The sequence below is a fragment of the Macaca thibetana genome, chromosome 4 (genome assembly GCF_024542745.1).
Source record: "Macaca thibetana thibetana isolate TM-01 chromosome 4, ASM2454274v1, whole genome shotgun sequence".
Lineage (NCBI taxonomy): Eukaryota > Metazoa > Chordata > Mammalia > Primates > Cercopithecidae > Macaca > Macaca thibetana.
In genome coordinates, this window is record NC_065581.1 from 30,266,807 (window position 1) to 30,278,329 (window position 11,523).

Here is an 11,523-nt window from a genome sequence, read left to right on the forward strand (position 1 = left end):
TTCTAGGGACTGGAACAGGGCTTCTTTTAGTTGTGGATTAGGTTTTTATTGCTGCTGTAACAAATTACCACAAACTTAGCTGTTTAAACAACACGAATTTATTCTCTTACACTTCTGCAGTGTTGTGGGTGGGCCAGATTCAAACTCTGGGCCACACAAAAGAATTTGAGAGTGAGTCCAAAATAAGACTAGGCAAAGGAGTTTATTGCAAAGTGAAAATACACTCTGAGAGGCAGAATGGGCTGCTCAAAGCTAGCTCAAAGCTAGAGGCAGCAGTTAGTGCCTTAAGGGGAATTTCCTTTGTGGAAACTGTACATACATATTAATAAAATACTGGTGAGGTCAAAGTAAGCAAAGGCAGACCTGTGGTTGGCACATGAGCTACATGCTGTAACACGCATCCCATGTATCATTAGCGTATAAAATCCCCACCTGGTGGTGTGTTTTTTCCTATTACAATGAGGAAAAGGTCACCATAAGCTAAACCTTGAGCCTAGCTGTGTATGCAAGACCCTGGAGAAGTTCCCAGTCACGCCTCCACCCCCACAACCAAGGCAGGAACTTGTAGCTAATAGCTTCTTGGGCTTTTGGTGCTGATTGGCTGGAGATGGGGTAGCTACCTCACGAATAAAGGGCTTTTGTTCTGTTTCCCAGGCTGTATAGGGTATCAAGAACTTGTAACCACCTGGCAGAATCCTGTAGGACTGCTTATCTTGTAAAACACTTAAGTGCTGATGCGGGAGGGTGCAAGTGAAAATAATTCACTGTAAAAGGAGCCCTGGGGCTTCACACGTGGGACAAGTTAGTATGGCCTCCTAACATTACTTATCTTGCCTCAGTAGGTCAGAAGTGTGAAACAAGTCTCAATGGGCTAAAAACAAGTTGTTAGTGTGGTTGCATCTTTTTTTTTTTTTTTTTTTGAGATGGAGTCTCGCTCTGTTACCCAGGCCGGAATGCAGTGGCGCGATCTCGGCTCACTGCAAGCTCTGCCTCCCGGGTTCACGCCATTCTCCTGCCTCAGCCTTTCTGAGTAGCTGGGACTACAGGCGCCCGCCACCACGCCCGGCTAATTTTTTTTTTTTTTTTTTTTTTTTGTATTTTTAGTAGAGACGAGGTTTCACCATGTTCTCGATCTCCTCACCTTGTGATCCGCCCACCTCGGTGTTCCAAAGTGCTGGGATTACAAGCGTGAGCCTCCGCGCCCGGCCCGTTGCATCTCTTTTTGAAGGCTTTAGGGGAAAATCTGTTTTCTGTTCATTCTGGTTGTTTGCAGAACTCAATTCCTTGTAGTTGGAGGACTGAGGTTCATGTCTTTTTATTGACTTTAAACAGCTCTGTTAACAACTCAAAGGGCTGTAGAATTCCTTGGCTCATAGCCTCTTTTCTCTGTATTCAAATCCAGCAACAGCTTGTTATGTCCATTTCATGTCCTCTCTCTCTGACCTACTTTCTGCTGCTGCTTCCTTCCATGTTTATTAAAGACTGGTGCGATTAGGTTGGACCTCATAGGGCCTAATGATCTCCCTTTTTAAAAAGTCAACTGATTAGCAACCTTAATTCTCTTTTGCCATATGACATAACATAGTCAGGTTCTAGGGATTAGGACATGGGGAGAGGGACATTCTTCTGCCTTCTACAAGTTATATGGGATATATTGAACCTCTAATATGTGCCAGGTGCTATCATAGGTTCTGGGGATACAGTAATGAACCAAACAAAGGCCCCAAACTTCATGAGCTTATGTCTCAGTGAAATTCCATATGCAAAACTATGAGTATATCTCTTTATTTTTTAGTACACCTTTAAAAATAGCTTTATTGAGTCCAACTGATATTCAATAAACTGCACATATTTATGTTTTTCATGCTGTCTCAAGATGTGGAACAAAAAAATAGCACACATATTTTTGTACCTGCCTGGCAAAAATTCCCAAAGCTTTGCTTAATTCTGTTCAGGTTGTTGAACAAAATTTACATTAGCAACAAATACCAGGGAATGAAAATAATGCACTTTTGTTGATAAAGTAACAGATTTTGCCTGGTTGTCTTTGGAGCTGTCACTCTTTGTGTGTGTTTCTGCTTCCAGAATTCTTTTTTTTTTTCTGTCCAACTTGTATTTTAGGTTCAGGGGGTACACATGCAGGTTTGTTACATGAGTACGTTGTGTGTCACAGGGGTTTGTTGTACAGATTATTTCAATCACCCAGGTAATAAGCATAGTACCTGATGGGTAGTTTTTTGATCCTCATCCTCCTTCCACCCTCCATCCTCAAATAGACCTTAATGTCTATTGTTCCCTTCACTGAGTCCTTGTGTACTCAATGTTTAGCTCCCACTAATAAGTGAGAACATGTGATGTTTGGTTTTCTGTTCCTACATTAATTTACTCAGGATAATGACCCTCCAGGTCCATATTGCTGCAAAGGACATGATCTTATTCTTTTTTATGGCTGCACAGTATTCCATGGTGTGTATGTACTACATTTTCTTTATTCAGTCTACAGTTGATGGGCAGTTAGGTTGGTTCCATGTCTTTGCTATTGTGACTAGTAAACTGCATGTTTTTAAAGTATATAATTTGATGAGTTTTGACATAGGAATCCACCTGTGAAACCATCACAATTAAAATAATGAATATATCTGTCACCCCCCATAGCTTTTCCCTGCTCCTTTGAATTCAACCCATCCTGCAACCTATCCCCAGGCAAATACTGGTCTGCTTTCTGTTACTAGAGGTTGGCTTCCTTTTTTAGAATTTTACATAAATGAACTCATAGTATGTACTCTATTTTTGTCTAGATTCTTTCATCCAGCATAATTATTTTGTGATTAATCCATGTTGTTGAGTGTATAAATAGTCCATTCCTTTTTATTGCCATATAGTAGCTTACTGTATGGATGTATGACAACGTGTCTATTCATTCAAATGTTGATGGAAATTTAGATTGTTTCCAGTGTTGCCTGCTTCTTGTTGCATTTAGCAAAATATTATAAGAAAGTGCAAACTCAGGCAAGAAATGACCAGATTGTAAGCAGAGATTGAAGGAAATAGAGTCCAGAGATATGAGTCCTTACAAGATTGAGAAATGCTTTTATATGTCAGATAACAGGAAATATGGCTTTAGTTGCTTGTGGTAGGCCAAATAATTAATGTCCCCCCACCAAAATGTCCACATTCTAGTCCCCAAAATCTGTGAATATGTTACTGTACATGGCAAAAGGGACTTTGCAAACGCAATGAAGGACCTTGAGATGAGGAGATCATCCTGCATTATTCCAGTGGGCCCAATTTAATCACATGAGACCTTAAAAGCAGAAGATCTTTCCCAGCTGCAGTAAGAGAGAGACATATGATGATGGGACAAAGGGTCAGAGGAATGTGTGATATTGCCGATTTTGAAGGTGGAGGAACAGGACCATAAGCCAAAGAATGCTGACAGCCTCTAGAAGTGAAAAAGGCAAGAACACAGATTGTCCCTGTGAGCCTCTAGAAGTAACGCAGTCCTACTGATACCTTGATTTTAGCTTAGTGAGACTAGTGTTGGATTTCTGACTTACAGAACTGTAAGATCATCAATTTATATTGTTTTAAGCAACTAAGTTTGTGGTAATTTGTTAAGTCAGTGATAAAAAACTAATACCTTCCTCTAAGCTTTTCCCAAAGGCCTTGTATTAAGGCAAACAGCAGGATGGAGGCCTAAGGAAACAATTAGATTAAAGGAGTTTTCTTCCCACTCAAAGTTGTTACCATTAAATTAAGAGTGGCATGAATCATTCAAGAGAGCTTAGAACAAAAGATTTAAGAATCAGTCCTAGAAAAGAACTTTGGTTGTGGTCATTCATGCATGAAACAAATAAACAAGAAGCCCTTTTAGTTTTTGAAGAAATTGTATTCCCAAGGAAGCCATAAAGCCATAAAAAAGTCTGTGGTTAAGCTTAAAATAACTCATAGGCCCCCAAATTGCAACCAGAGAAGTCAGGCTACAAAGTCTGTATAGGGCAATCCTAAGAAATGGATACTCCTCATTTCTTCTTATATTGGCTATGGTAGATAATGGAGAATAAAGAATCTTCCAGAAGGCAAAGCCAGTGGTCAGACAGGATGACAAACAAAGGAGTTCCTCCCACAGAGAGGACCAGTGATAGCCAGATGGACTAACCTTGGAACTTACTCCATTGAGAGGGCAAGGATTATTTAGCATTCCCACTCAGTAACATTTAATCATTGCTATGGGCCAATGATTGTGTGTTTCTGTTTTTTAAATAAGAGTTTCTATTATCCTGTTCTCACTTCACCATTGTATATTATCTGTGTTTACGTGGTAGGGGGTAATAATTTGGATTTTATTACTTTACAGGTCTCTGGGCCATGAGGACTCACGTGTGTATCCAATAGAGAACTGCATGTCACCTAAAGATCCTGGATTTTGAACTGGATGTCATAACTGGAAGAGATATTTCCCTAGTGGGTGAGATGAGTTTTTTTTAAATGTGCAAATTAGAGTATACGTGGATTGTTGGTGACCATTGGTGGTCTGTGTAATGACTTCTAACTGACCACAAAATCCATTTTCCTTCTTTCAAACAAATGGAGTATAGCTGAGACCTGGCTGGATGACATTTCCTAGCCCTCTTTGCAGTTAGATGTAGCTATGTGACTAGGGCCTTGACAAAAGAATATAAGCTGTGGTAAATGAAACAGTCATCTCACAGATTAAAGAGACCTTGAACTTCAGCCCTTCTTGACACCTTTCATCATTGATTGAAAGCAAATTGATCTTGTAATCACATGTTGAAGATGGAAGAACTTCTAATAGCATGCGTCCCTAAGTGACTTCATAGAGTACAACCACTCACCATCTTGATAAACCTACCTCAGACTGTGAAGATGGAAATAAACTATTTTGTTTGAGTCATCTCATTTTTAGTTTTCTCCATTATTATAGTTTTGTTTTCTACCTAACATACAGGATAAAATATCTATAAGAAGTAGTAAATAGTTTTCATGTATCTAAATCAACATATAGGTAGAAGATATAACAGAAGAAAAGATACTATTTACAATATCAACAAAAAGATAAAATACTCAGGAATGAACTTACTTTGAAATGTGTGATATCTATATTTAACAAACATTTAAATAGTTTAAAAACCTAAAATAGTTATTGAATACATAAATTGATCATCATAAAGCTATCTGTCATCCCTCCAGGCTAATCTTAATTTAACTTGTAAAAAATAAGAAACCAGAGGTGTTTTTTTTTTTTTTTTTTTTTTTTTTTTTTTTTTTTTTTTTTTTTGAGACAGAGTTTCGCTCTTGTTGCCCAGGCTGGAGTGCAATGGCACAATTTCAGCTCACTGCAACCTCTGTCTCCTGGGCTCAAGTGATTATCCTGCCTTAGCCTCCTGAGTAGCTGGGATTACAGGCACGCACCACCACCACAGCTATTTTTTTGTATTTTTAGTAGAGACAGGGTTTCACTGTGTTGACCAAGCTCATGACCTCAGGTGATCCTCCCGCCTCAGCCTCCCAAAGTGCTGGGATTACAGGCGTGAGCCACTGCGCCCCGTCAGATGTTCTTTTTAACTAGATAAACTGATTCAAAGATTCATGTGAAAAATAAAGAAAGAATACCAACTAAACCTCAGGCAAGAGGAGCTTGAGAAAAACTGGCTTTGCCAGGTATGAAAACATTCTAAAGCCTCAATAATGAAAAGAATGTGATGTTGGTAGATAAACAGATCAATGAAAAAGAAAAGAAAGTCTAGAAATAGACCCAAGCATACAGTAATTTGGTGGACGATAAAAATGGGATCTCAGATCAGTGGAAAAGATAGATGACGATTCAATAAATGCTTTTGGGATAACTGGATAACTACATGGGAAATAATATTTAAAGTTGGGCACAACTCCAACTGTGTAGCATGATAAACTCCAAATGAGTCAAAGTTTTCAATGAAAAAAAAGGAAATATTCCTTTATAACTTTGGAGGAGGGCTATCTAACTGTAACTCCAAATCCTAAAAGCTATAGGACAGAAAATTAATAAATTGAACTACACAAAATAAAAAGCAGTTCTGAGTAGCAGAAAATATCATTAAAAAATCAAAAGACAAATGAAAAGCTTATACAGATATTTTCTTTTTTTTTTTTTTTTTTTTTTTTTTTGAGACGGAGTCTCGCTCTGTCACCCCGGGCTGGAGTGCAGTGGCCGGATCTCTGCTCACTGCAAGCTCCGCCTCCCGGGTTTACGCCATTCTCCTGCCTCAGCCTCCTGAATAGCTGGGGCTACAGGCGCCTGCCACCTCGCCCGGCTAGTTTTTTGTATTTTTTAGTAGAGACGGGGTTTCACCTTGTTAGCCAGGATGGTCTCGATCTCCTGACCTCGTGGTCCGCCCACCTCGGCCTCCCAAAGTGCTGGGATTACAGGCTTGAGCCACCGCGCCCGGCCATATACAGATATTTTCATGCATATCACATCCAAAGAAATGATCTCTTTAGCAATTAAAATGCACCTTAAAACTGAGAAGAAAGAGACTAGCAATCTGAAAGAAAAAGTAAAAAGAATTTCAACAGACAATTGTTGAAATTCTGTCTGCTGAAATCTTTTTTCCTTTGTCTGGGGAACTGTGAAGAAACTCAGAAAAGGAAACAAAAATAGTTATTAAACACATGAAAAAACACTTAACCTTCCTCTTACTAAAAGAAAAAGAAAAACTACAGGAGATACCATGTCTTTCCTGTCAGATTGGCAAAAAGCTAAAAATTTGGCAACACACTCTGTTGACAAAGCTATGGAGAAACAAGCACTTTGATTTATTGGTTATAGGAGTCCAGTTTGGGACAAACCTTTTGGAGGACAATTAGGCAATCAAAACCTTTCAAAATTGTTTGTGAATACAGCCTTAAACCCTTCAATTTCATTTTTTGAAATTCATCCTACAGGTATAATTATACACATGCAAAAATATTATGTATAAGTTTATTCAATACAGCTTGCCTTAACAAAAGATTGGAAAAATTCATGCACCTATCAATTTGACACTAACTAAACACACACACACACATGAACAATAGAATATTTTGCAATGAAAAGCTAATCACAACGCAGGAGGTCTCTGTGTGCTTTTGGTAAGATCTCCAAGATATATTGTGAAGTGAGAGAATAAGGTGAAGAACACTGTATAACAGGCTACCACTGTGTAAAAAAAGAGGAGGGAATGAAGAGTCATTATTCATATTATCATGAAAAAACTGGAAGATAACCAAGCAATTCATAAAAGGGATTACCTCTTTGGGGATAAGGTGTAAACTGGACAGATGGTGGACAGGACCAGGAGTGAGATCCTTCACTGTTTATTCTCCCTTGCATCAATAAGTGTCTCTTAAAGTAAATGGACAAGTGGAGGAATGGTGTCAGCATAATGTGGAAGCTGCATTGTGTAATATACAATTTCCCCCGTATGTTAATGTTCTGCACTGAGTAATAGCAGCTGTACGAAAATAGCAGCGAAGTCCCAAACATGATTTAAGGGAGTAAGCTATGAATACAATGCTGTGCACAATGCCATTGACTCCTTCTCCACTTTACTCATTTTGGCTACACTCTCTATCTTGAAGTGCTTACTAAGTAGTTCCCCCAATTTTCATGCACTTTTTCTGAACTATTTTGAGCATGGGAATATTAAGATGCTGCCACAGTTCCATAACAACTTGTTGCTGAGATACCCCTTGAGAGTGGGGAAGAAAAAATCCATTAGGCTTTAGAATAATTCCACAAGAGCTTTCTTTTTCTACTTTAGGTGTGATTGACATGCATTTGTAGATGCGTTAGTGCAGATTGCACTTCATGGCACAAGGTCCTATTTGGAGCCATAACAGCAGCTTCTTAATGAAAGAAGGAAGGTGGCAATACAGAAAAAAAAAAAAAAAAAAAATCAGGTGTTTTTTTAAGCAGATGCAAAACAAACAAGCAGAAAATAACCATCCAGAGCTACACATCTTTGTCATCTACATTTTGTGCAAAGCTTTAACTGCTTATCCTCCTACAGCTTCTCATGGTGATGTCCCTCCACCTTTTCTCCATAAAGCAGCAGCTTCCATCTTTCCTTATCCCCTTGTATCTTTAGTTCCCCCTTTATTTTATTTTTTCATTTTTTTAATTTTTATTTTTTTTGAGATGGAGGCTCGCTCTGTCGCCCAGGTTGGAGTGCAGTGTGGTGCAATCTCGGCTCACTGCAACCTCCACCTCCTGGGTTCAAGCCATCCTCCTGCCTCAGCCTCCTGGGTAGCTAGGACTACAGGCATGTGCCACCATGCCTGGCTAATTTTTTGTATTTTTAGTAGAGACGGGGTTTTACCATGTTAGCCAGGATGGTCTTGATCTCCTGACCTTGTGATCCACCCACCTCAGCCTCCCAGTGTGCTGGGACTACAGGCACGTGCCACCATGCCCAGCTAATTTTTGTATTTTTAGTAGAGATGGGGGTTTCACCATCTTGGCCAGTATGGTCTCTATCTCTGGACCTCGTGATCTGTCCACCTCGGCCTCCTAAAGTGCTGGGATTACAGGCGTGAGCCACCACCCAGCCTAGTTCCCCCTTTAAAAAGTCTTTCATCTATTTAGAGTTTAACAAGTCTTTTTTTTTTCTTTTTAAAAACTATGCTAGTATTTTTATTTGGATTGTTACTGTTTTGTTAGTGTTAGGGGTATGAAGATGAATAGATTTTGAGTAGCCTATCAAAACCCTGTTTTTCCTACAAACACTGTTTTTTTTTTTTGTGAACATTTCCATATGAATCCAAGGACCTGCTTTTCCATATCTGTTTAAAAGGTTGTTGAAATTTTTTCAGAGATTAGTTGAGTCTGTAGATCACTTTGGATATTATTGACAACTTAACAGTTTTAAGTTTTTCTACCCATCAACACAAGAAGTCTTTCCATTTATTTAGATCTTCAATTTCAGCAATGTTTTTTAGTTTTCAGTGTACATTCTCACTTCAGTGTAGATCCTCACTTCTCCCTCTCCGTCTCAGTCTCTGGTAACCACTATTCTCTTTCCTTCTATGAGATCGGCTTTTACAGTTCCACATATGAGTGAAATAATGTGCCATTTGTCCTTCAGTGCTTGGCTTATTTAATATAATGTCCTCTAGGTTCATCCATGTTGTTACAAATGACAGGATTTCATTCTTTTTATGGCTGAAAAGTATTCCATTGTGTATATAAGCCACATTTTAAAAAATCTATTCATCCTTTGATGGTCACTTAGGTTAATTTCATACCTTGGCTATTGTGAATAGCGCTGCAGTGAACACGGGAGTGCATGTATCTCTTTGATGTACCAATTTCATTTCCTTTGGATATATAACCATTAGTGAGATTGATGGATCATATAGTAGTTCTACTTTTAATTTTTCGAGAAACCTCCTTACTGTTGTCTATAATGGCTTGGATAATGGGGTGGCTGTTGGTACCTGTTCCTGAGGAATAGGAAGAATGAGAGGGACAGTGGATTTGGATGTGTGAGTTTAAGATACAAGTAGTACATTCAAGTGATGGTTCATTAGGCCTTGGTAGCTCCCCAGTTTGCATCTGTAGGTAGAGGTCAGTGTTAGTGATAAAGTCGTGGTTTGATTTGTTTTTCAAAGTGTAGGTGATACTATCATGAAACCAATTTTGCAGGTTATAACCTGCGTTTTTAAAAGACTGCAATTTAAAAATCAGAATATATTACAAATAATAAAGAAAAAATGGTACCCAACAAAATTTGTATGTGTGTGCGCGTGCGTGTGTGTGTCTGTGTGTGCATATGCACGTATATTAGACTGGGGCATGAGTGCCTTTTTTACTGTGACGTTTCAAAACATGTTTGAAAAAATTAGTTTAAACCATGATGATGATATTTCTCAGGCAGAGTATGAATAACAGACCTGTGGATGAACCTAGTGGTTTCTAATATGTAGGTCTCATGTTTTCAGATGAGTTTTAAGATATAGACCCAAATTTTGTTAATTTTTATTCTTTACTTTTGAATTATTTACAGCAAATATATTTTACTGAGTTGATCTACTGAGAGGTGGGCACAAATCCTTTAGACTTTATTGAGAAATTACTTGTCCAAAATCTTCTAGGATACTCTGACTTAATTACATGTATGAGGCCAGGCGCTGCGGCTCACGCCTGTAATCCCAGCACTTGGGGAGGCCAAGGAGGGTGGATCACGAGGTCAGGAGATCGAAACCATCCTGGCTAACACGATGAAACCCCGTCTCTATTAAAAACACACAAAAAGTTAGCCGGACATGGTGGCGGGTGCCTGTAGTCCCAGCTACTTGGTAGGCTGAGGCAGAAGAATGGCATGAACCCAGGAGGCAGAGCTTGCAGTGAGCTGAGATCGCACCACTGCACTCCAGCCTGGGCGACAGAACGAGACAGAGTATGTCTTTTATTACATTTATGTAATAAAAAATTACATATATGATCACCCTTTGAAATGCTTACAGCAGAGCTGGCTGCCTAAAATTAACATTCATCTAACACTGCAAGCCAGAACCTGTTCTGAGTAGTACTCTGGAAGAGACTTCGGATTTTGAGAAAAAAGGTTGGGAGCAGTTTGAACATAGAAACTATTTTCTCATGGGTTCCATTTTGATGTTTATTAAACTCACAACTTCTTTGTTTTCTTCATGTCTTCTTAGAAAGTGATTTCTCACTTTAAGAGTGAACTCTTTGCAGGACTTGAGCATAGTGATCACGACTGCTGCCTCCCCTCTGAGAAATCTGGAGGATGAGATAATGGGCTCCATCTGTCTTGACAACTTGAGAGACCCAGTGACCATTGACTGTGGTCATGTCTTTTGCTACCACTGCATCATTAAGGTCTGTGAATCTACTAGGCAGCCATTATATTGTTCTCTGTGCAAGACAGCTTTTAAGAAAAAATATGTGCCATGTGTGGCAGATGGCCAGCCTGGTGGAGAACATTTGGAGGATGAAAGTGGATGAGGAGAGACAACCCAGAGAGGAAAGACCACCTGAGCAAAAAGCAGAGAAGCTGTGTAGGCGACATCTGGAGAAGCTCCATTACTACTTCAAAGGATGACCAAGAGAGATGTTGTGTGTGATGTGTTGGGAGTCCTGAGAACACAAGCACCATTCTGCTGTTCTCCTAGAAAAGGCTGCACAGCCTTGTAAGGTAAGAATCGTGTTGGACCCCAGCTCTGTTCTTTTAGCCAGAAAGTTCCATGGTACCTTCAGGATAAGGTGTAGTTTTTTTGCATTACTTTATTGAGGTATAATTGACATGTAAAAGCTATACATATTTTATGTATACCAATTAATGAGTTTGTAGATAAGTATACACCTCTGAAACCATTATCACAGCAGAAACACATATCTATCACTTTCCAAACTTTCCACACACCCTCTTTATTGTTATTATCATTATTTATTTGTGTGTGTGATAAGAACACTTAGCCAAAGATCTACTCTTTTAGTAAATTTGAAGTATATAATACAGT